Source organism: Pleurodeles waltl, chromosome 3_1 (genome assembly GCF_031143425.1).
Source record: "Pleurodeles waltl isolate 20211129_DDA chromosome 3_1, aPleWal1.hap1.20221129, whole genome shotgun sequence".
NCBI lineage: Eukaryota > Metazoa > Chordata > Amphibia > Caudata > Salamandridae > Pleurodeles > Pleurodeles waltl.
In genome coordinates, this window is record NC_090440.1 from 568,666,634 (window position 1) to 568,693,113 (window position 26,480).

The 26,480-nt window shown below is 46.0% G+C and overlaps 1 protein-coding gene across 4 annotated transcripts in view; it reads left to right on the top strand.

Annotated features, from left to right (window-relative positions):
* Positions 1-26,480, top strand: part of ARNT2 (aryl hydrocarbon receptor nuclear translocator 2) — a 684,205-nt gene that overhangs the window by 433,030 nt on the left and 224,695 nt on the right. The window lies entirely within an intron of this gene.

The window sequence follows — 26,480 nt, forward strand, 5'->3', positions numbered from 1 at the left end:
AGCATGCTCGTACAATATTGTTTGCTGGTTTAAAGCTATTTCTAGTATGTGTGTTTAATTGGAGTAGTTTGATTAGGTAAAAAAAGGAGAAATGAAAAAAGGATCATGAGCTTTGTATATATGTTAATTTGAATGTAAGGGGGAAGGTGGAGAACAATAAGGGAGAAAAAGATTAACATTCAACAATTGCCGGCAATGGATACTTGTGCAGATTACGCTTATGCGAGTACTTCCTACCGGAGTGGGGTTACATTGTTGCAAGACAGCTTATTAATAGAAGGGCTGGGCCAGGTATCGGGTTAAGCAGGCATTGTCATTTTTGATTCCAGTGTCAGAATATATCTGGCTAAGTTTTTCTTATTCAGATCCCCCATGCAGCGTGTTTTCTTGACAGGGGGGCGTCCACTCGCACTACTCCACTCCCTCTACTGATAGGTGTGTTCCCTCATCACGCAGCCGCAGTAACATTCCCTCCCAGCTAGTAGACAATAGAAACTGTCTCAACCCCAAAACCTCCTCCTGCGCCAGTGCTGTGCCTTCAGCTCCCACCCACACCTCGAGAGATCGCTTCCAGGCCTGTGTTGGTGGCGGGTCGGGTGATTTCCATCTGCGGGTCACTAATCGCTTTGCTACAATGAGTCCTAAGTCTGCGAAGCGTACCTCTGCTCTATGTTTCTTACTTCTGGGAAATAAACCTAGGATACATGCTTCCCATGTAAAGGGTATTTGTAGTGTTATACAGTCGGAAAGGGTTTCCTTTACTGTTCTCCAGTAGGAGCTCAAGGCAGGACAGGACCAGAGCATGTGTAGCAGGTCTGCTCCGATCTCATAGCATCTGGGGCAGGCTGCATCTCTGCGAGCAAAGTATCTATTCACTCAAGCCGGTGTGAGGTAGGCCCTATTCACTATGTAGTATTGGATTAAGCGGAATCGGGAATTGTGAGGCACGTTAAGGTGGCCTGAAAGGGCAGCTTTCCATTGTAGTATTGTGATTGAAACGCCTGAGTCTGTTTCCCATGCCATACGTAGCGCTTCGTTGTCAAGGGCCGTTTGGGATCTTAAAGCATCTGCTAGCCAGCTAATCAGATGGTGCCCTCGGCCCATCACCTGTAGGTATTGAATCAGTAAGTGAGTGGGGGGAGCCACAGAGATGTCGCCCCATTTGGATCTCATTGCCCCTATCAGGGAGCGATGCAATACAAATTGGCCTGGTGGTAGTCCCATCTCCTGAAGCCTGTCAAAGGGGAGCAGTTGGGATTCATCGTATAGATCACCCAGTGTGTCTATTTCTATTTCGTGCCATGTGTGCAGTTCGGATTCTGACGTGATTCTGGTGCCTCTTGGTGTGCCTAATAATGCCAAGGCCGGTGCAAAGGGAAGCTGCGTGTGTGTAAGGCGAAGTGAGTGACGGAAGCATTTGTGAGCCACCTTAAGAAAGAGTTGCCGGGGAGTTTGTGCCTGCGTAAGTTGGTGAAATAAATGTTGTATCTGTGGGAGTGTCCAGGGTCTGCTTTCTGATGCCGTGTCTACGCGTTGAAAATCCACCAGCCATCTGGCTATCCACTGAAGTTGAGCCGCTAGGTAGTATTGTTCCAGGTTAGGAACTGCTAGTCCGCCCTTATCTGGTGGCAGGTACAGTTTTTTTAAAGCAACCCTACAACGGCCATCATTCCAAATGAATTCCCTCAGTCCTGTCTCCAGAGCCCTGAAGAAACCAGGGGGAACATAGTGTGGGAGGTTAGTGAAGAAGTATAGAAGTCTGGGCAGGACCACCATTTTCAGGAGTGCTATCCTGCCTGCTACTGACAACGGTAGTGTTTTCCAGAAGAACATTTGGGATTTAACCGAGGACACGGCCCTTACAAGGTTGCCCTCAAATATGTCTTCTTCATGGTGGTATACTCGGATACCCAAGTATCTGAATGTATGGGGTTGCCTTGGGACGAGATTTCTGGCGATAATAAGTCCCGGGTCAGGGAGCCCCGGGTCGAAGGGAAAGAGGCAGGATATAGACCAGTTGACTCTCAGGCCAGATGAAAGGGCGAATTGTTGTAGAAGTAAGCCAGCCTCGGGAGGGATTCACGTGATGTCTCAGAAGTATAGAAGAAGGTCATCAGCATATAGTGAGATTATGTGAGTATCATCTCCTAACGGAATACCCCAGCCACCCCCGCTCTGCGCATGGCTATTGCCAAGGGCTCCATAGCGAGTGAGAACAGCAATGGTGAAAGGGGGCAACCCTGTCTCGTACCCATGCCCACTTGGATTGGTTCCGATATCTCAGATCCCAGCCTCACTCGGATTAGTGGTCTGGTATATAGTAACTTAGTCAGGCGAGTGAAGAATGGTCCCACACTGAGTTGCCAAAGGACTCTGAACAGATAGGGCCACTCCAAGGAGTCAAAGGCCTTTTCCAGGTCTAAAACGAGACAGCATGCTCGTGGGCAGTCCCGTTTCGCATTTTGCATAACTCGGAATAACCTTCTAATGTTGTGGGAGGTATCTCTAGCCGGGACGAATGCATTCTGGTCCGAGTGTATCAGGGCTGATTACAGCCGGTGCCAGACGCGTCGCCAGTAATTTGGCTAATATTTTATAATCGGTATTCAACATTGCCAGTGGTCTATATGAACCCATGTCTACCGGGTTACCTCCAGGTTTGGGAAGGGAGACCAGCAGTGCTTCTCTCTGAGTGGCTGAAAGATGGCCTTCTCATTCAGCAGTCTTGTAGAGTTCAAGTAATTTGGGCACTAGTTGCACCGCGGAGGCCTTATAAAAGTCAACTGGGAGTCCATCTGGGCCTGGTGTTTTGCCAGATGCGAGCTCGCAGATACTAGATCGAATTTCTTCGAGGTCTAGGGGCGCCTCAAGGGCTTCGGCTTCTACATCCTCTATGTGCGGGAGTACCACTCCGGTGAGGAATTCTAAGCCGGAGTTGTTGTCGGGAGTTGCCCTCGAGGCATAGAGTGCCTCGTAGTGCCTTGCAAATTCAGTTTGTATCTCCTGCGGCGTGTATAGTAGTTCCCCTGTTTATGAGAGGATTTCCAATATTGGTTTCCTCTCGCAGTCCTGTCAAATCAGCCAGGCCAGGAGCTTGCCTGCCTTATCAGCAGATGTGTGAGTTCTTGCAGAGTGTGCGGAGTAATTTAAGCAACGCAGACGCTCTAGTAGTGATAGGTGCTCAGCGCGTATTGCTGGTAGTCTCGGGTGATCTGGCTGGTTGTTAGTTGCTTCCCTCTCTGGTTGTATTAGATCCCGCTCTATTTTGGTCAGTTCCCGTTCAACAGAGCGGCGCAGGCTGCATTGGGTGCCCAGACAGTGTCCTCGTATGAAGGCCTTAAATGCGTCCCATTCTATCAAACCCGACGAGGCCGTGCCGTCATTTTGTTCGAAGAATTCTGGGATTACAACGCTTAACGATGCTCGGAAAGCAGAGTCTTCCAGTAGCTCCGGCCTCAACCTCCATGTGGGAATAGCCGCGCGGGGGGAACCCCAGCACAAACGATCAATCAGGGGATTGTGATCAGAGTGTGTGCGCGCCCTAGGTATTCCGAATCTATCACCACCGTGGCGAAATTCATGGTGCAAAGTATTCTGTCTAGGCGTACATGCAGGGAGTGTGGTGCAGAGTAAAAGGAGTAAACCCTGTCCATCTTATGTCGCTCCCTCCACACATTTACCAGCTGCCATTGTTGGGTCCAGTTCACCAGGCCCCTTGAGGCCGCTACCACTGGTGATGTAGGCAGCGGGGGTAGGAGCGGTCCATTGTCACATCAAGTACACTATTGTAGTCCCCCCCCAAGGAGCCATGGAAGGCCACTCCAACCCGCCAATTGGTGGGAAAGCCCGTGAAGGAAAGCGGTTTGTTCTGTGTTCGGGGCATATATTGATCCTAGTACAACCATATGACCTGCGAGTTTTCCTCTAACTAGCACAAATCTGCCCTGTGGGTCCACGACCTGCTCCTCTACCTTAAAGGGGGTGCCGTCTCTAATCCAAATGAGCGCACCTTTAGCGTATGCTGAGTGTCCTGTCGCATATAATTGTCCTCTCCAGCGCCGGCGCAGACGGGGGACCTCGAGGCTCGTTATGTGTGTCTCCTGTAGGAGAGCTATGTGGACTGAGTGACGCTTGAGATAGGAGTAAATGGCATATCGCCGTTTGGGGGTGTGAATACCTCTCACGTTCCATGTGACTGTTGTGTATGTGGCCATATTTAAAATTCTGGACTGTCTGATATAACTCCCTGCCCTGCCCTTTCGAGTCGGAGCTCGTCATTATTTTCCCTTTTTCCGCTTGGTGTAGAGGATTCAGTAAGTATCGGCCGGCAAGGCCAAAACATAACTAATGCTATTGGAGCAGATGGACAACAGGTCACCGCCCAAACAAACCAAGAGGAACAACAATATGTCACCACACACCTGAACATTATATGTCTCCACTGGTAGGAGCTTGGGGGTAGGTCAATATCAGACCAAAAAGATGAGAGGGGGGAGTGTCTCAGACGTGCACCTCATCTGGTCCGGGTGTGGCAGATAAGAAAGTGGGAAGATAGGGGGAGTGCAGGGGGGGGGGGGGCATCCCCCGAGTCTAGCGCCCAGGGGCCGGAGGTCAGGCACCCGACACTTATATTGCTGGTTGTTGGCTATTGTGTGTGTTCAGGGAGTAGGCCAATTGTCTCCCATCTCTCAAATTACACCAGAACAAGTATCATTGGCTTGGTGACTCCAGCTGTGTATAATTTCTAAGCATTGGTCTAAGTTTCTTTAAAAAATTTCGTCAGCAGTTGCTGGCGTCACGGAGGGCCCTCCCGTGTGATCTGATTCCAATAGGTGATCCGGCGTGAGGGGGCGATCACTGTTTGGTTAAGAAAGTTCTGTGTCGGATCCCGAAGGTAGGGGCGATGCACTTATCGTTTCTGCTGTGTGAATCGCTTCCCTTCTCTCCTGGATTAGTTGTTCTAAGTCTGGAGCACATTTCGTTAAATCAGTGTGGATCGTGTTTCTCCTCTGGTCCCTCCTGGTGCGGTTGCGCCTGGGTCTGGTTGGCGGTCTTGCTCGTTCTGGCGCTCCACCAGGTGACAGCCCAGATGCCTCAAGCCATTCCCATGCTGCCTCCGGGGTGGAGAAGAAGTGTGTTTTTCCTCCTGTCACAACTCGTAGCTTGGCGGGAAATAACAGAGAGTAGGTTAGGTCTAGGGAGCGCAGTTTGCGCTTCAAGGGCAAGTAAGAGGCTCTATCTCTTTGTACCGATAAGGTGTAATCAGGAAATAGCAAAATTTGCACATTGTCTATTTGGGGGGGGGGCCTGCTCTCACCGCTCTCAGTATAGTGTCCCTGTCTGCGTAGTGGAGTAGGCGAATGATGAATGGGCGTGGAGTGTTGCCTGGCGGTGTTGGCCGGGATGCGATGTGCGCGTTCTGCAGAGAAGAAAGGAGTTAGTTCGCCCTCTGGTACCAACCCCCGCAGCCAGCTCTCCGAGTAGGTCACAGGGTCTCGATCTTCAATGCCTTCTGGTAGATTCACTACCCGGATGTTGTTTCTTCTAGAGCGGCCTTCTGCGTCTTCGACTCGGCGTTCTAGTGCTGTGACCCTGGCCTGCATGTCTTCCATTCCAGTCTTTAGTTGGGCAGTCGTGGGCATTAGTTTGTTTACTGTGGCCTCAATCTCTTTGGTTTTATCTGTGAGATTGCGATGGTCCGCGTGGAGTAGAATGAGGTCGCCCGCTACTTTATCTATTTTAGCTTCCAATGACGGACGGGCGCGTTCCAGTGAGTCTCCGATACGCTCCACTGCTGCCAGCACTGCGTCAAGTTTTTGGCTGTCTTGGTTTGGTGAGTCTTGTATTTTCCCAGTTCCTGCTCCCGAACGTAGGCGGCCTGTTCCGGCCATGGTCCCGCTTATTTGGGGCGGGAGGGGTGAAGGTTCTGATTAGTCTCAGGTCGTTGATGACCGTTTTGTCTGGTGCCGTATACGTGTTGCTTTCTAGTTTGGTTTCATCTGGGCTGGCAAGGGGGGGGTTAGGCAAGTAGTTTACCGAATGGTTCGCACAGTTCTGTTCCAAGTCACGCCTCCTGCGTTCACCTCTAGTCCGTGGTATTATTCTCCCCTGGTGGCTTACCCAGTAAGGAATCGCAGTTTGTGACACTTCCAGTGTAAAAAGTTTTGCGTGTCCGTGGTCGTTAGTTTGCACTGTGATCTTTGATGGAGTCCCCGTTCACCGGATGCTGGAAGCGTATGGACAGGCCCGCTTGTCCAGGGATAGATGACAGCCCCCCTGCGACAGCACGAGCAGCCCGGTTAGGTGGTTCACTCTGTACGATCACTTGGGACCCGTTTTTTTGCTGTTGGTGCTTTATGTGGTTGCGAGCTCAGAGTAAGGCGGCTGCGTTTTAGTGTCAGTGCAAGTGGAGGTCGAATGACTCCTGTGAGTTCGCAGGAGGCCCTGTTTGCTTATCACTTTGTGTTTCCTTTGCCTCTCCACCCTGGCCCCTGGGCGCCCGGAGGGGAAGACTTTCTTTTGCTCGAAGCGATGGCAGCATAGGACTCGAGTAGGTCTCTTGTTCTTTTTCTTACTTGGTTGCCAGGAGGCTGTTGCCTCCCAGACACAGCGCCCAGGTCGCCTCAAGTGTCCCCTCTTCCCCAGGTGCCCCGTTCCGACTCCCATCACCAGACCGCAGCCCGTGCGGACACGTTCGTTCTCTCGGCGCTAGCCACCTCTCACCGGGAGACCACTGCGTCTCGTGGTCCGGTCACGGCCCACGCGGTCGCAAAGCCTGCCCGGGTTCTTCTTTATCACAGGGAGTCACCAGTTCCTCGAGTATTCGAAGAACCCGCCTCCGGCGCGGTCCTCGGGGTCGGGGTGTTGTTGCCCTGCTGCAGGCCCTCAGGTTTCCGTTCTCTCTCACCCTGTCGCTCTGCTCCGATCCCGAGCCTCCAATCGTTGTCCTCGCGACCGCGGGCCGCCCCGACTCACGGTCTAGGGTCCGGGCGTGGCCCGCGTGGTCAAGGGGCCGCTTTGGTTTCCTCTTCTGGCCCCCGGGAACGCAGCGCTACCCAGCTGCCGCAGAGCGCCAGGGAGTCCACTCCCGCCAAGTCCTGTATTTCAAGTCCCCGGGGCCTGCTCCGATCCCCAGGCCCCTAACGGAGTCCGCGCCACCAAAGGAGCCCCGCGGCACGCAGCACCTTCCTTCCGCAGCCGCTCCAATCCGCGGCTCGGGCCAGGCGCGGCCCGTGGGAACGCAAGGCCACCTCCGCACACACCCAAGGAGTTCCTCGCCCCTCGGGTGCCGAGACACAGGGCCCAGGGCTCCAGCTTCCAATGCGGCCCTCGCGGTCGACGTGCCGTTTCACCTCCGCGGGGCGCCGAGGGTCCGCTCTTGGCGCTTTCGGTTCGACAAGCCTCACCAGCTTCGTTTCGAGTCTCGGGGGAGTGGGATGCCCCCCCGCCCACCCCTAAATGAGTCGGATTGTCCGGACGCGGTGCGGAGCTCTAGAAGCTCGCATCCGCCATGTTTCGCAGCTTGGCCACGCCCCATTGAGCTCTCCCTTTTAAACACAATACATTTGGCAGATTCATGATTGCCACATTTAATTTACTTGTATTTTCCTAGTATATGGTACACCATGTACCCAGGGCCTGTACATAAAATGCTAGTGGACTACAGCACTCATCCTCCCCCCTTCCCCCCACTGAAGTAGCACTGCAGAACATCTACAGATATGCCATTTGTGCCTTGTTGGGCCGTTTTAAACTGCCATTTAAACCCTTTGCCAGTCCTAAACTTTCCTTTTTTAATACCTGTGAATCACCACTAAGGTAAGCCATAAATGCCCATAGTGCAGGGTTCATGCTATTTACGAACCATAAAGACAAGGCCCAACTCTTCAGACTGGGGAGAAGAAGCAGGCACAGGAAAGCCTGGGACAGTTTTGAAGAACGTGTCCAGCATAAAAAAGTGACCTGTCTAGCAGCCTAAAAGCAGGACTTGAAGGTGGGCAAACCCACAGTCCTTATCTTAACAGAACTTAGCTGCGTATGTTGAAGTGGTGACAACACACCTACAGTACGTAAATAAGGCAGGGTTGCTATGGTTATGGAGACTTCGTTATAGTACCTAACAAGACTCTGAGTCAAAGACCAGGGGAAGATCTTTGTGTGTATGTAGCTGGAGCCTTCTTGTGAGTTCCTCAATGACAGAAAGAGATTTTCTGCACACGGAAGGTGGGGACTGACTTGGTCGAATGGGACACAACAGTGGCGGCTCCTTCGTTTGGACAGAAGAGTGTCAAACCCCTGCCAGCAGCGGCAGCTGCAAAGCCTTTACCAGAAAACCATCATAAACGTTGTTTATTATGGTTTCCTGGTGAAGGGAGCGGGGCCACGGGGGTGACGTGCACTGAGCTCCCCCCTCAGAGTGCATGTGTGTTTTGGCCGGCCATCTCAGGCCGGCCAAACACACATGCACACAGGGCTCTCTCCAACCCAGCAACACAGTTGCTGGGCTAGAGAGAGCCTGCACAGGCTCCCAGTCTTCTTGGGAGCGGCCACCCTGGGGGCTCCCAGCCAATCCTGACGCTGCTCTGAGCAGCGTCAGGATTGGCGCAGGGCAGGCTGGGAGCATGTGCCTTCAGCACCAGCGAGGAAGCAGCAGAGCGCAGCGTCGGAGAAGGTAAGTGATTTTTTAAAAACAAATTATATTTATTTCCTCCCGAATCTCCTCTCCCCCTTGCACCCCACCCCTTCTGAGCCCGCGAGCCGCTACTGGGACACAACAACCAATAGAGTTTTCAGATTGCTTGATTGGCTCGTCTGATATCATCCCCGTTTAGGTTAGAAGGACGATAATAACATTAGGGATGTTTGATTTACTTGTTTCTTTATTGTTTAAATAATCAGCGAGTTTTACAAAATGTTGTTTCCCTAATATCCCTTCTTCCCAAACCCCAGCTTTTTCTGGATGGAAATGAAATTATTAAGAACCGTTTGTTAATATGGTACAAGTAACAAAACTTAACATTCCACTTTGGAAACTCACTTCTCCAGATACACGAGTTGTCATTGTGGTTTTGACATATTCTGGCAGTCACTGTGTTAGAAATTGAATTAATAAATATGTAATGTAACTTATCCAGTGCAGTCTGGTCTATTTATTTATAAATAAATTAAGCATCTAAAGAAAACCTCAGAAGGTAATATTAGCATACTGCATAGTAATGTTTTGAATGAAAAGAACAAGACAGTCATGAGAGGAGGATCCGAGGGTGCTAGACTTGGTGGCTACCGCTGTTTGTGTAGAATTAGGATCCTCTAGATCCCTTTTAGGGACTGCATGACCTACCAGCAACAAGTTAGGAACTATAGTTCTTGTACCAATGACTATGTCTCAGGATCTCGTACTGTAAGTGCCAGCTCAGTAAAGACCATAATGGCCAACAGGAATTTGATGCTAAGGACCACTGTTAACCAGTGCATATTCTACATATATGGTGATGTGCGTCAAGCGAGACCCTCTTCTAGGCATTCGAGCTGCTGTATTCTGCACTTCAGATAAAAACAAGCACTAGAAAAGCTAGTTTGTCTGGCCACGGCAATCTTGTTTCGTGGTTAAATCTTTTTTATTTATCATTGCGAACCTACGCCACAAAAATAAAAAGAACAATAAAACACACTCCACCTAAACGTGGTGACCAAATAAAATTACAAAAAATGCATATAATTGTAATGGAACCATCCAGATGCTTACTAGTAGGCAGATGTTCTTACAACAGGTATAGAAGCTTTTTTTATTGTTAATGACCATCACAGCAAAATATGATTCTCTTTGGACCGAGGAGAAAGTACAACTGATTTAGAATTAGTGCCAAGGTAGGAGGAGTGCGTTGGTTTGTATGCACTGCCCTCAACATTAGATGTGGGGGTGAGGGTTTCGAGGTTTCTTACTCAGAAGACCACAGGGCCCTTTACAGCCGATACCTTCAAATTGTAACTTTAAAATGCTTCTGTGAGACCCCCTGAAGATATTACAATATTGAAACAACGTTTTCAAGGTCGTGTGTTGCTCAATGGGCCAGTCTAAAGTTTGCAAAGAGGAATATTTTCCAAGCCTGCATTAAGCTTGCGTGCTGCATACTGTACTTTCGGTGGGTTACGTTAGGAATGTTTATTGTAAAGTTAACTAAAATTATTCAATGATGTGTTTATTAAAGACTAGTATACCAGAGTACAATAGCCACACAATGTGGTGATGATGTAAAACACCATCCAGATAATTCAAAACCATCTAATCCTTCAACAGAGCTACAATTATGTAAACGGACGTTATTCCCAGGTACCATAAAAATACATCCATCTAAAATGATGGTTATTAAAAAGTGTCTGATTCAAAGAAGAAGCACTTGACAGTTCAGGGAGAGGACGAAGACACAGTGTGCCTTTTTTGCTCGTTTGAGCCAGACTCTTTGCACTGTAGGCATGACATTTCTGCATTTATGAATTTAACCAGGTTCGCTGTCATTTGGAGATCCGCTCTACTCAATGCATATTTCAGAGCATCTATCACCCGATATCACCTCTTTTTAGGTGTCACCTGAGGCAGCGGATGCATTGTTGCTTAGGATGATCTTTTTGTTTCTAAAAAACCAAAGAACTCTAAAAAGGGACTTTTAACGTGTCCCTTACGTACCATTGATTTACTTCATCACTTTCATGTTCTTGCTTCTCATTGGTCAGTGCGTCGGATTCATTTTCTTCTTCTTCTTCTTTGTGCTTTTGTCCCTTCGATGGAGCATCTATCAAATACTAATTAGTTGCTTTATCAGAGCCCTCTGCTGCTCGCACTCGGATTGACCTACTGTTTCCCCCCCTTTTTTACTCTGTCCCCTATTCCCCACTCGCCCTCTTTTACAGTCTTTTTTTTAAAAAATCTGATATGTATCTGTCACTGTGTCTTGTTCCTGTACCACATCCCCTGACCCATCAGCTGAAAGGGCAGTATCTTCTGTGAGTGAGACCGCCAAAACAGCCCGTGTGTTTCTCATTCCCCCTGCCACGAACCCATCTTGGGAATTACTTAGGGGCAGAAAAGTGCGCAGCACCATCTTTTTTGTGCCCCAGATATCCCTAAAAACCAGTGACAGAGTTGTTAGGATGTCCGTTTCATGGGGTAGATGCCCATCTGACTCTTCCGCTCTCTGCTTTTAATGTTTGGGCTTGCCCTGCATTACTATTCTGAACAATATAAGTGCGCAAATGCAAATTTACTGCCGCTTAAAAGCCAGGGCTTGCTAGCAGGGCACTGTATATGTTCCTGGTACGAAGTGCCTACTGTTACTGCCGATGTTCGACCTCGGTCGGTACAGGATATTTACCACGCTTTCACGTTTGTTTGTCGAGTGCATCTGTGGTGTGAGTGAACGGGGAGTGTCTGTCAAAGATTGTTTTGGTGACCATGCTGATCCTTGAGTGTGGGATGCTGAGTAGATGGTCATTTCTAGTCCTAATTTGCATTTGCATTGTCAGGTGATGTACATGGCAGGGAGAGAGAGGTAAAGTAAGACCATGGAAATGGGGAATGTATCAACAAAGGATGTGTAAATTTCCAGTGACCCGATGTCATTGCAGGTATCCTCTAACGTGTTTTCAGTCAGTGTTTCTTTGTGCAACATTGTGCTGATCTGTCTCTGGGAGTCTGTGCAAGAGTCGGTATTCCTGTGTGTTTGTGTGTCCAAGTGAACGTGTCTGTCCGCACTTAGAGCTGTGTCTGCTTACAAGTCTGTGCGCGCGCACGTGTGCTTGCAAGTCTGTCTGAAAGCGAGTATGCGCGTTCTTGTGAGTGTATGTGTCAATATGAGTGTCTGTGGGATCCTGTTCGTGAGATGTGAGTGTGTGTTGATGCCTGTCTGATTGCGTTCATGTGACGTGACAGCAGAAATCGTACATTTTGAGTCTGAGTATGTGTGTGGCTCTTGTGTGCATGTGTGTATCAGTATATGTATGCAGATGCTTCTATCTTCATACAAGTGTGCGATTCGGTATGTGTTTAAACAAGGGCACAAGATCATCGTTAACTAACCACAGTTTGTGTGTAGCGATTAATGTCAGAAACTGCCCCCTGTCGCCCCTCTCACTCACAACCACATCACCTTCATGCCTGCCCCCAACTCCCTCTCTGGGGAGCTCACCTTCTTGTACACCAGGTGATTAGGCGTTTCCTGGGCACCTGTGTCCTGCACTGCCACATGTTGTTGGACGACTGGTGCCGCCATCTGTGGCTGGCTCTCTGATGCACCCATCTGTGGCAGGATTCGGGGTGCGCACATCTGCGGGTGCCCCCCTGGCATCACAGTCTGCCCCTCAGCATCTGATTCACTGGTGCAGCATCTTAGTCTCGGACTCTTTTGCTCCCTGTCCTGGGGTCCCAGTGATGCCATCTGTTACTTAAAGCCACTATCTTTGTTTGAGTTCATCGTGACTGCATCACTAGGGTGGCTGTCTTCACCACCCGTTGAGGGGGTCCTTAGGTGCCAGGCACCTCTGTGGCCCAGGATCGGGGATGCCTTATTAAACTTCCTTCTCTCAACTATTTTATTTACAGTTCACTGGGGCCAGCACTGACCGCGTCATGGTGTAGTTGTTTTCTTCACTTTCAGCCGTGCTGCACATCAGCAGCACTCCACTACAACGTGGCTAGAATACATTAACCAAGCCAATGGGTCTCACATAAGTGGCCATAGCCATCTTCGTCATTCACGTAAAGGAGGAGGGCAGGTTCAAACTATACGTATTAATGTTTCAAGTTTGTAGTTGCATAGACTGCCGCATTTGTGCTAATCTTCCTATACAATCCATGGTTTCCTAAATTCCATTTAAGGAGTGCATAAGAAGTGAATATGGATGAAACGTTGCCTCACTGTATTAGTGTAATATGCATATTTTCTTGTCTTCAGATTCCCTGTGTCCCGTGCAACAGATAGAGTTTTGACTTGTTTTTTTTCAATACTTGTTTAAGATGACCTTGAGAGGTCACCGTTTCCCATAAGGCTTCCCAATGCTAAGTGCGGAGTGCATTTTTAGATAGGTTAACCAAGGTAAGCATCTTGTGTGGCCTGTTGAGAGGGCATGCCAAATCATGTCACTTACGTTGTGTGTTTCTTTGCGTGCCGTATCACGTAATAGACGGTCAAAAAAGAGGGACGATGTAAATTTTAACCTAATTTTTGATTCACAAGTAAATTAGGAAGATGAAAAAATTACCTTAGCAGAATACACTGCGAACGATCTAAACAGGCTTTGACTTCCTTGGGAAGGCTTCCAGCCTGATAGAAGAAATTTAGCATTTATGACAGTGAGTAAGGGTTTGAACGTTGGTGCATCCAAATTATTATATTGGTGATTTATGGCATGTGATAGAGAGACAACATTTGCAAAAGGGACCAGTGTTCATTGGCAGAACTATTAGCAGCGACCCACACACCTAAGTAGTGGTATTTCATGAGCTTCTCAATGAAAGTTTCACCAATTTTCCACCTTTTTAATTTACGTTGTTTGTAACTGAATACACTAAAACGGCTGTTTTTCCAGCTACTAACTTCTTCTCTTTACTTCATTTGAGAGATGCCAGAGACTTCTGAAGACCTGAAGGATCATACCGTTTTCATTTTGTAGCAACTGAACAGAAAGAGTTTTACCCTAGGACCTGTGTTCCTTTCACTCTTATGGCATCTGGTAGATTTGTTATATAGAGGCTAAATATCAGTGGTGCCAACACACAGCCCTGCTTTAAACCCCTGTTAGTCATTATTTTTCTTGTAACATGGTAATTATGCGCCAGTTTGACCATTACCCATGTATTCCAGTACAGAGACTTAATGGCTCAGTAGAGATGTAGACAAATCCCCCCTCTGGTTAGTTTTGACCAAAGTATGTCATGATCTACAAAAGGCATATGGTAATCGATGAAGCAGGCAAACAACATCCCTGATAACATTCTTGCATAATTAATGCTAATACACGAGACACTGAAAGTTAAGAAATGTAACCTACGTTTCCTTCTGAGACCCGTTTTGGTAACTGGTATTACGTTATTGGATGCAGCGCAAGATTCCAGATCCCTTAGTAACAATTTTGTGTTATACTTGGCTTTTACATCCAGTAAGGTGATTATTCTGTAGTGTGTAACCAACCCTATGTTACCTCTATAAAACCTTGGCAAGATGACAAGGCAATTTTAGTTTAAAAAACACTGCCGAAGTCAGAAGATTAGTAGCCCAGAAATAAATATTGGATTTAAAAAGAAGGTTGGATAGAACGTTGGTGCCTGGGCACCATCTGTTTTAGAAATGTTACTATGCTGTGAAGTGACCGGAGGCTGAATGATCTTTATAAATCGCCAACATTTCTTTGGACATTCCGATCGGCATATTTGTGTTATTTTTGCCCACTGGACATCATTGTGTACTTTCTTTACCTGCCAAAACTGCTCACTATATTGTTTTCTTGGTATTCTGATCTCCCCCAGTGAGCATGGATTCATGGGAAATGTTCTAATACTTCTTAAGTTCCTATTCAGGTCCCTTTTAATTTGTTTTCAAGTGTATCAGCTGTGGGTCTGTGTCGGGTTAAATTGTTGGATGTTTTGGTACCCAAAGAAATACCTTTATATTGCAGGTCCATGCAGTATTACAGTTTACATGCCTAGACACCCTCTTCCAACAGGGTTTGGATCATTCTTGACCCACCTTCTGCATCTTACCAATTTATAAATAGGAGCATTTTAACATATTGTGGCTAATTGAATTGCCTATTGTCGTGACCACTTGATGTGTCAGTGACTGGTACATTAAGTATTATTTGAGCTGTCTTTCACAATTTCAAATGTCAAAGGTGTATTCTAATACAGCATTCCATTGATTCGAATAGTGCTTGTATTTGATTGGTTTGACAGTAAATGTAAATTGAGTGACTGTAGTACCCAGAGTAGATTGTAACCCTGTGAATCATGGCATTGGTGTGCAGTGTTGGCGAGTGGAATACCCCATATAAAATCTGCATACACGTAGGTTGGTTCATCTGTTACATTGTCAGACAGATTGAGATTGAAGTAGTCTGGCAGTATTAGGCAGTCATTGTTATTGTCCTTAAGAAGCAAGTTAAGTATTGCATTAAGGTGCTGTGTACTGCTTGACTTGCACTTACTAGCTGGGTGAAGGTAAATATATTTTTTTAAGAAGCAAAAAAACGCCATTCACTGTTGTATGCCACGATAGCTGCAGTGCCTGTAAGTTGTTATAAGCCAGAAAACAGGATTTGTTACACAGCTTAGAGTATTTGCATAGATGCACAGACCACTTTAGGCTTTGCCCTTCTTTTTAGGTATGTTGGCCTTTACTGAGAAGCATCAGAAGTCTAAAATGGAAAGGGGGGTCGCAGCTCCAAGATTCTTGAAGGCATAGTATATCATTGCAGAACAAAAAGGAATGAGTGTCCTCATCTGTTAAGAGTCTGGTCAAGCCTGCTACATTCCAGGAATTAAGAAATAATGTTTTATGGCTGTAGCCAGTTTGTATTATGGGTGATCGGTCACTATTACTCCCACTGGGAGGTATTCTTGTGTAAAGTGGTGCATAACAACCCCAGTCTACTCCGTGGTCTGTTTTCTGATTATAGCATTGTTTTACACATGCCTATCTGCCTGTTTGAGGACACCATTACATTTTTAGATCTTTGTTGGCGGGCACTGGAGATAAGGCACAGTGATTGGCTTTAAGTATTGACTTAGGGTTGGTAGTGGTAACTGCACAAATAGAAGAACTGGAGCCATGTTGGTTTTGACGTTAGTCTGCCTCATGCTGCGAAAATATAATTATGCCTCCTAACCAGATTAGCTGTTTCCAAGGTGGCTCAAGTTACTTTTGTGAAGTTTTTCCTGCAAAAGATGGCTCCATCAACAAACTCAATCCCTTCTATACCTTGAGTGTTCAGGGCCTTTGGGTCATGATGTGATTGTAAGAACCTTAATAAGTTTCCTCTGTCTAATATATCATGCTGGTCCCTAGAATTACATTCTGGGGTTAGATGTGATCAAGAATACATTTAATTTCTGATGTTTCTCCACTTGCCAGTCTGTGGTTTTAGGGTGATTCTGTTGGAGTTGTTAGATCTCAGTGGGCCATTAGGCACAGGTTGTAGGAACAATATTGATGCAGAGCTCGTTGAGGTTTAGGCTGCAATAGGTATAGATTTATTTAAGGAATATGGGCTACGTAAAAGTGGGTTATATGCACTGGAATACATGCAGTGTGAGACTCCCTTTCTCTAGTGAGTTCTGATTGTTTGGGGTGTAACATGTTAAATCAAGATTGTTGAGGCTGCTTCTGTGACTAATGTGAGACTGGTTCAGGAACAACTTCGGGAGAGTACTCTTCCCCTTCTCAACTTCCACACAAATGTTGGCGGTGAGTTTGTCTTTGGCTGGATGAAATTGGATACATTTTTTGTAGGAAGATTGCTACTGATAGAACTGTTTCTAAGGGTATTAATTCTAAGTGCCGTAAAAGACTTGTGGTTTTTCTTTGTATTCCCCGGTTAGTGGTCTAATTACGTCTAAAGTCGATGTGGTTGACCCCTGTGGGTGGCTTGTATTTGAAGCTGGTCAGTTGTACTTAGGAGTGTTCCTTTATAAATTCTCAGAAGACTCTCCTGACTTGTGACCTGTGCAGAATCTGTGTATTTGACGGAGCTGCTTGGCAATTGATTCCCCAGGTTTTGGTCATTGTTACTTGCTGGTTGGTTGAATGAAGTAGTTTTATGTCTTTAAGAGAATCAACAGGTGAAGATATTATAACAGGAAAGTTTGCAGAACTATCTTTTATAGGGCAGCAGATACAAGGTTGTTTGACCATTTTTGACTTGCTAATGGAAGTGAGAATAGAGCGTAAATTATTGACACTTGTGTCTATGAACACAACTGAAGTGGTTAATGTCTGGAGCAAATAACCTTGACTTCCATTTTGTCCAGCTGCCAATTTAGGGCTGAAATGTTTGCTTCTAGAGAATGGCAGAGTGGATAGCGTTTTATTTATGGTCATTGGAATAGGCTCACAAGGAGAGTTGAAAGCTGTAGTTGATGAGGAAGAATCATTTTGTTTTGAAGGAGAATTGCAGGGCTGTGGAGCAGGAAGACTAAAGTCAGAATTAATTTCAAAGAACAATTGACTTTTATTGTGTTCTCAGTAGACTTTGGTGTGATGCTACGTGTTTTGTCTCTGCTAGCTTGTTAAGACTGTTTTCGGGGATGTTGTGCTGCTGCTAGTATCTTAGCAGAATATTGATTGCAGTGTATGATTTGATCCTGTATGGAAGATAAAGAAAGCACTTTCAAATTATCTGCTATGGCGTGGACTACTGCCTGAAGATTCAGTGTTTTGAAACAAAATGCTTTCTGTTCTACATTATCTGCAACATATGTGTTAGACCTGTCAGTCTTAGGGTGGTATTCCCCCAACCCTTTTGCCTTACTCCTCCTGTTCTTCGCTTAATTTGTTTTTGTTGGCCTCAGGATTCTGCACACTTAACCACTTTTTGCCAGTGCTAAAGTGCTTCTCTCCTTTAAACATGATAAAATTAGTTTACATCCAGTTGGTGCATTAAGTTTACCTGTAAGCCCCTAGTAAAGTGGTACTACTTGTACCCAGGGGCTGTACATTAAATGCTACTAGTGAGTTCACAACACTGATTTTGCCACCTATGTAAGTAGCCCTTTAAACATATCTCAGGCCTGGAATTGAAGCCTGCATATGCAATTTTAAATGTACCATTTCATCTTCACAGAAAAACCTTTTGCTATAGTTAAACCTTCCTTCTTAATACATATAAGTCTTCTTTAGAGTAGGCCCTAAATGGCCCATCAGGCAGGGTGTAGTGTATTTAAAAAGAGGGACAAGTAATTTAACTTTTACATGTCCTGGTAGTGATAAACTATTACATTTGATTTTCACTACAGCAAGGCCTGCCTCTCCAATATGATAGAATTGGGTTACCCTGTTACATTTGATAAGTGATAACCTACATTTGGGGGCAGGTAGGGATGTTGAGTTTGGTTTCTAAATAATTGTAGTTCAAAACCCTCTTTAAAGGTAGAGTTGGATTTTAAGTCACAATTATAAAAATATCACTTTTAGAAAATTGGCATTTTCTTGACTCAACTATTTGGCCCCTGCAGCCTATATCCTGGATCACATGACCATATGTAGCTGGCAATTGGTCTTTGTGCACTGCTCTCAGAAAGTGAGGCAAAGGGGGAATAGGTGTTGGCAGGGTGGGCGATCACTGGCTTGATAGAGGAGCGGAGCTGCCACCTGCCACACTTTCCCACCACTAAGACTCTGCCTCAGCACACTCACAAAGTGTTTCATACTGGTCTTTTGTGCATCCAGACAAGCTGAGGCCAAGGTAGGAAGGCAGGAAATTCTAGACGCCTCTGTAGGGGGAGGGACTGTAAAGGTTTCTTTCACTTGAAAGTCGGCACAAGGTATAAATAGTCGACCCTCAGACGCAACTCTTCCGTACACATCTGAGCCTGTCGAAGACTCAGAAGGACTGCTGTGCAATTCTGCTGCAAAAAGGACTGCTACTGTGCTGCCCTGCGTCTGAGTAGGAAGGACTGGACAGGCATCTTGAAGCCAGGACCACCAGAGTGACTCCATGGGCTAGTTGGCTAGCCTCCTTATCAAAGCCTCGGGGACTGAAAAGGCTCCAGCCTCCTTAACCCCTTCGCTGCCAGGCCTTTTTATTTTTGCTATTAGGGGCACTTTGCGCTTAAGCCCTCATAACTATTTCTCCACATAAGCTACCCACACCAAATTTGCGTCCTTTTTTCCAACATACTAAGGATTCTAGCGGTACCCAGAGTTTGTGGGTTCCCCTAGAGGAGACCAAGAAATAAGCCAAAATACTGCAAACATTTCGTTAAAAAAAAAAAAATGGGTAAAAAGGGCTGCAGAAGAAAGCTTGTGGTTTTTCCCCCTGAAAATTGCATCAACAAAAGGTTTGCTGTGCTAAAATCACCATGTTCCCAGCTTTCAGGAGCAGGCAGACTTGAATAAGAAAACCACATTTTTCAGCACAATTGTGGCATTTTACTGGGACACGACCCATTTTTACTGTTTTTTGTGTTTTTAGCCTCCTTTCAGTTAGTGACAGAAATGGGTGTGAAACCCTGACAGCTAAACATTTCTGAAAAGTAGACCAAATTCTGAATTCAGCAAGGGGTCATTTGTGTAGGTCCTACAAGGTTTTCCTACAGAAAATAACAGCTGAAATAAAAAAAAAGATTGAAATTGAGGTGAGAAAAACAGCCATTTCTCTCCACGTTTTACTGTAACCTTTTCCTGCCATGTCAGATTTTCAATGGCAATACACCGTCACGTGTGCTGGACTCTTCTGGTTGCGGGGATATATAGGGCTTGAAGTTTCATTAAGAACCCTAGGTACCCAGAGCCAATAAATGAGGTGCCCCTTGCAATGGGTTTTCATTGTGTACCAGGTATTCAGCAATTTATTTGGTAAAATATAAAGAATGAAAAATAGGTATCAAGGAAACCTTTGTATTTCCAAAAATGGGCACTAGATAAGTTGTTGGGAAGCACTGGTTATTTGCACATATCTGAATTCTGGGGTCCCCATACTAGCATGTGAATTACAGGGCATTTCTCAAACAGATGTCTTTTTTACACATTGTCTTACATTTGGAAGGAAAAAATGTAGAGACAGACAAGGGGTAATAACACTTGTTCTTCTATTCTGTGTTCCCCCAAGTCTCCCGATAAAAATGGTACCTCACTTGCGTGGGTAGGCCTAATGGCCGCGACAGGAAACGTAACTTGGAGACATCACATTTTTACATTGAAATCTGATGTGTTTTTTGGAAAGTGCCTAACTGTGGATTTTGGCCTGTAGCTCAGCCAGCACCTAGGGAAACGAACCAAACCTGTGCATTTTTCAGAACTAGACACACAGGGGAATCCAGGATGGGGATGACTTGTGGGGGTCTCACCAGGTTCTGTTACCCAGAATCCTTTGCAAACCTAAAAATTTGGCAAAAAAACACTTTTTCCTCACATTTCGGTGATAGAAAGTTCCGGAATCTGAGAGGAGCCACAAATTTCCTTCTTTCCAGCACTCCCCCAAGTCTCCCAATAAAAGTAGTACTTCACTTGTGTGGGTAGGCCTAGTGCCCACAACAGGTAACACCCCAAAATACAACAAGGACACAGCACATTTTACCAAAGAAAACTGACCTGTTTTTTTTAAAGTGCCTAGCTGTGGATTTTGGCCTCTAGCTGTACTGGCACCTAAGAAAACCTAGCAAACCTGGACTTTTCTAAAAACTAGACTGCTAGTGGAATTCAGAATGGGGTGACTTGGAGGGCTCTCACCAGGTTCTTTTACCCAGAATCCTTTGCAAACCTAACAATGTGGCAAAAAAAACCTTTTTCCTCACATTTCAGTGATGGAAAGTTCTGGAATCTGAGGGGAGCCACAAACTTCCTTCTTCCCAGCGTTCCCCCAGGCCTCCCGATAAAAGTGGTACCTCACTTGTGTGGGTAGGCCTGATGCCCGCAACAGGAAATGCCCCAAAACACAACGTAGATACATCATAATGATCTATTACAAAACGACCTGTTTTTGCATGGGGGGGCACCTGCGTTTTTGGTCCAAGGTGTGGCGGTCATCTAGGGAAACCTACCAAACCCAGACATTTTTTAAAACTAGACACCAAAAGGAGTCCAGGGAGGTTTGACTTGCATGGATCCCCCAACATTTTCTTACCCAGACTCATCTGCAGCTCCTTGGAACTGCCACTGCACAATGCATCCTCGACAGAGGACACCCCGCAACTCCTCAGCTTCTGAAACCCCCACTTCACAATGCATCCTCTTTGCAGAAACTCGCATCACAACATCGCAGCTCCTGGGAAACACTGCTGTTCTATGCATTCTTGAAGCAGGACTTTCCAACACTCCGCAGCCAGGAGTTAAGTTACTTTGTTCATCGGGCCTATCTGGGTCCCTGTATCTGGCCTGCGCTCCATCACAGTCTGCCTCAACTTCTGACTTTGTCCTGGTCCAGCGTGACCAGATAGTCATAGTTGGCACTTTGTGCTTTTAAACACTATTTCTACTTAAACCTGTAAAATTTTATATCTCAGATTCTACTGAATGGGGGTTTTGTTGTTTTGGTATCAAATGATTTATTACATTTTACTCAATTTTGTTCTACATTTGTGTGGGAATTTTCTTGTATCGTGTTTTCACTTAATTACTGTTTTATAGTGCGCTATAAATACTCTACAAATTGCCTTCAAGTTAAGCCAAGCCTGACTGCTTTGTGCCAAGCTACCAGAGGGTTGAACACAAGTTAATTAGGGGTTTTCTTGTGTTTTATCCTAACAGGAATGGTAGTTGCTGCTTGAGAACAGGTTCACCCCCTCCCCCCCAAGCCGGTAAACCAGTTTGTTGCAGTTTTTCATTGAGAAGTTGACTGGTCGTAATGCTATTAGTCTGAGAAAATAAAGTCGACGAGTCATAAAGAACTGTCTCCAAATCTCCTCCTTTATGCTTTTTGTGAAAGAAAAAGGTGTAGCATTTGGGTGGAAAATGTGCTCCCATCATAGCTGTATACAGCCCTTCTTAGAGCTGTTCAGCTTCTAGTGGCAATCTTTGTGCGTCGAGTAGTTCTTGTTGTTCTAGCATGGGGTCATAGCTCAAGCCTAACAAGGGGTTATATTGAAGGGTTAAAAGAAGAGGAGAGGATTGGTGAAGGGTTCCCTTGAATTGTCTGGTGGAGCTGACTAACTTAGTAATGCTACAAGCCTAGTGACAGACTGATTAAAGTCTGTATGAGTCAGGTGATAAAGAACGTTAGACGGAGGGTAGCAGTAAAAAAATAAAAAGTTCTGCTTACCTTCCCCCCCCCCCCCCCCCCCCCGTCATCTGTCTGCACATGGTGTGGCCACCAAACCCACGGTTTGGTCCTGTACCTCTAATTATTTATTGTGCTCCAGTTGTGACCCATGTTTATACACAATAAGGCCCAACGCAGCCTGGGCAGATTCAGAGAGCTCCAGTTCTGGACCAAGTTTATGCTTGTTAAAGTCCAGACCAGACTGTTGAGAATGAGCCCATTGCCTCCTGAGTGTAATGCGATTTACGTCCTCCCGATTATCTAAATGTAAGCTAGGGCTAGAGCAGGCTGCAGCAGCTGCTGGCTGCCGCCGACGCCAGCCCTGCCACACCTCCGCCCCTGGCTCCCTTAGACAGGCAAACACACTGACAGCGACGGAGGTGTAACGACCCCCGGCTGGTCCAAAGTCCCAGTTATTTCCTCCAAAACATGGGCTCAGACTCACCAAGGATCCACTGGTTGCCACATATCCAAGGTTGAATCGCTGTGGGCAGGGGCTGACTAGTGTCCAACTAACCCCGCCCCCTGGAAGCATTGATGCACCTTGGGCGGGTGGCTTATTTTAGGTGTGCATTCTACAGTCTTTCCGCTCAGTTTATGAGAAAACTGAGTGAATGGCACAGACAGTGGCATAGGCGAGCAATAAGCATAATTATAGCAAGCAATAACAGGAGCACTCCCCACAATAGTATGCTTTATGACAAGGGTTTGAGTTAATAAAAAGAAAATGTTTGTCAGGGACAGACCTGCTTCTTTTTGAGTCTGGCTATCTGGAGAGAATGCATGCCATCAGTTTGTCTTTTGAAAGTGTTAATAGAGAGAGCAGTATTTAGGGTTATTCCCCTTCAGCCACCGGCTTCTGTGTGATTTTCATGTTTGTTCTTTGCTTGGTTGAGCTGTCCTTAAAGTTTGTGGCATCTCAAGAATGTTTAAATTGTCCTATTTTCATTCAGTGATGGGTCCTCAAGGAGTCCTTTTGTTACATTGGAGATGTGGCACAGTGTGTAGCCTGTTATGGAGCACTACTGTTTATTCCTTGATTTATTTACTTTTCTGACACAAATACACACTAAAACATAATCCCTCTACATGTAGCAGAGCACGATATAACATATGTTGTTACCCAACATAACACGACCACTGTATCATAACAAACCTGAGCATGGCACAACATAACACACACCAACATACCATTGCACAGCACAATATAGCACACCTTACCTTAGCACGGTACACACAACATAACTAACCGTGGCACAGAGCACAGCACAGGATGATGCAACGCACCATGATGCTGCATCATTCAAAAAACGTACAGTAGTACGGTGTACCTCAACACAACACATATCCTAACATACCACAACACAGTATATCACAATACAGCATAGCATGACGTATTTTCACACACCCTAAAATAGCATAACACGACACAGCATGGCACGGCACAAAACAGCCTTTATGAAGAATACTTATGACCACAGATTCCTCACTTTGTAAAGATGCCCAGATGCCTTATTGGATCTGAACATTTTTCTCTGCATTGCTCATGTGTGCCAGCAGGTGGTGCCAAGCAGTTCCTTGTTTACCCTGTCCCACCCCGAAAGTGATGCCAGAGCCACATATATACACCACCCTGCGCACTGACTTCAGTTCCTTTCTTTCTGCGTCTTTGTATCCAGATCTGGTTCTAGCTCCTTTGCCTTGTCAGTTGATAAGCCGTTTTTCTTCAAAAGTGTTTTTCTCAAGTGTTCACGGAAATGTCACCTCTTGAAACCACATGCATTAAACTTGTAGGCATTGTTGCAAACAACTGCCTGTGACGGATCCCCATGAAGTGTGCCTCTGGCGTCTAGGGTCAGGCCACGTCCCTCAAGTCGTGTGGAGCGTGTGTCCTGATGAAAGCGATCCGGGACTACAAAGCCAAGCTGTACATCCTCAAACATTGCTGGGAATTGTGTAAAGGTCGCCCCTGCTTAAAGTCTAGGACTCAACCTGTTCCCATTCTTGGAGCTGGTCCTAAAGCTGATCTTTGTCGCACTCGAAGTCCTGAAGTAAATCCAAATGAAAGAAAAAACATAAGTCCAAGCGGGGACTCATCCTAGTTGTGCTTCTCTCCTAATGAGAAGTTAGTAGGATGTTAAGGTGCCCCACAGTCCTGCTTCCAGTCCCTATTGAGGAGCCAATTCTGCAGTTGATTCTGATGCATCCATAGTTTCGAAGTTTGTCAACGATGCTGCAACAAATTGAGGTGGTTAAGGATGTCATTCTTTCCATTTTCAGCACTTTACTGTTTCCCTTTGGCAAACCTTTGGGCCCCACGGAACTGCAGAGGCTCTCAGTCTGGTTACCGCTGCCAGATGTGCCCTTGGCACTGCTAAGCCTCCTGAACCAGCTTGGGATTCAGCTTTGGCTCCTGAGCTGATCCACACCCAGCGCTGTGATTCATGTCAGATCATGCCACATTGACGATGGCGGATGAGGTCTTCGAGCCCATAATTCTGTCTGATACCTAACTATATTAGTCCCCATCTAGAGGCTGCCCTCCAGTTTCCTGTAGTCATTCCAACCACTACCTTGTGCCTCTAATTCTAAGGTAAGTGGGGATAGACCAGACCAAAGCCATCTCAATAGCCCTGGAGTGGACCAGGATAGTGTGGCACCCAGAGACGTTAAGCTTAGGCATTTATCCTCCTATCTGGCTACCCAGTCGGGAGGCCCTCCAGTCTCAACAACAGTAACAGGTCCTTCACGTCAATCTCCACAACGTGTGCCTCAGTGCATGGAGTCTAAGTGGCCCATGTTGATTTCTTTTGATAGATGGTGTCCTTGCAGCCATACACCTGCCCTCAAAATCCATCCGTGCTATTCCCAGGGAAAAGTTTATGGCCTGTTGTGGGTATGTCATCTAGACCCAATGCAGGTCAAACATTCTGATGTATTGTTTTTGTCATCGGTGCAGCACAGTATTGCAGTGCCATAAATTAAGGTTTACTTGTCAGCCCTTTCACTGGATCAGTTCTCTCGCTTAAAATCACCCGATGTGATGGTTTTTATGTAGGGCAAAACACATTTCCTTCATCCAGAGCCATTCGTTGTGCCTCAGTTGAACCTAAAGCCTCATTTGAACCTAAATCCTAGCCTTGGCGTTCCTCAGGTGGACGCCAGTCAAGCCCATGCACCGTTGCTTCTTATAGCTTCTGAAAATCAAGCCCTTCCTACTGCCATTTCTTCTGCATGCTGCATGAGTTGAACTACAGGCAATCTGTGCAACCTCCATTCACCACTTTCTTCCTAAATAAATTATTGCTGAGCACTCATGCTGGCTTCCTACAAAAGGTGTCACCCCCACTTCTGTGTCAGTCAGTCTTTCATCCAGCGGACATTGTTCGCTCTGCCACATCCCACTAAAGAGAAGGATAGGCTCCATTGGATTGGAGAGCTTTAATCTTCTACTTTGATGATTCAAGAGAACAGTCATCTCTTTGTGAGGTTCACTGGGACCAAGAAAGGCAATGTGGTGCGAAAGAGGACTCTGTCCAGGTAAATAATCCTCTGCATTAAAATCTGCTACATAGTGACTGGAAAAGAACCCTCAGAAGGCCTGCAGGGTCATTCCATCAGGGCCACAGATGCAATGGCATTGGCAAGGGGAGTTACAGGTGCTGGACATCTGCCATGCTGCGACTTGGCTATCAGTGTACATGTTCATGAAGCACTACTACCCTGACATGCTCGATGAAAGCCATTTGTCTGCTTGGTTCTGCAGGGCTTCCTAATCTGAGTCCACACCTCAGACCCTCCCCTTTTGGGGGGGTACTGCTGTGGCATCTGTTCTAAAGATGAGGAACCTACGGTTAGATCAGAAGAGCAAATTACTGTCAGGTGGATACTCTATTGAACTGCAGATTCCCCACCGCCCTCCCTCTTCCCTATTCTGTAGGGTGGACTCCTGAACATCATAATAAGGTTCTGAATTAGGTTTTGGCACACTGTCACAAGCAATTTCATCAAAGTGTTCAGTTTCTTAGGGCACAGAAAGTGAAAGATTTAAGAAACTGACGTGAGCACACAGGTTTGACATTTATATGCATCTTTCTAACCTGATTAGGATTGAATAAAACGTTGCACTTTACTTATTTTACCAAAGCCACCAGAATTGTAGTGCAGCGCCTCATTTGGGCTATCACTTTTCCTATTTAGCTGTTCTGAGTTCACATGCTTACTAGCAAGAACTCATTATGCACTATTAAAATTATATGGTATGGTTAAAGTTTTTTGATTTTAGACATTTTCTTTGAAGCATGCAGCAGTTACGTCTTCTCATTTGATATCTTTTAATTTCCTTTTTTGTATTTTTGTTCAATATGTTTGCAATAAAAAAAAAATATAACCATCGCACCACTTTAGCCTTAGCAGGCGTATAGCCTTTGCCAGTGCTTGTTTTGTGAGTGGTACATCTTCTGTTACGCTTTGTGTTTTCCTAGTTTTCTTCAGTTTTTCTACGGGCTTTCTTTTTG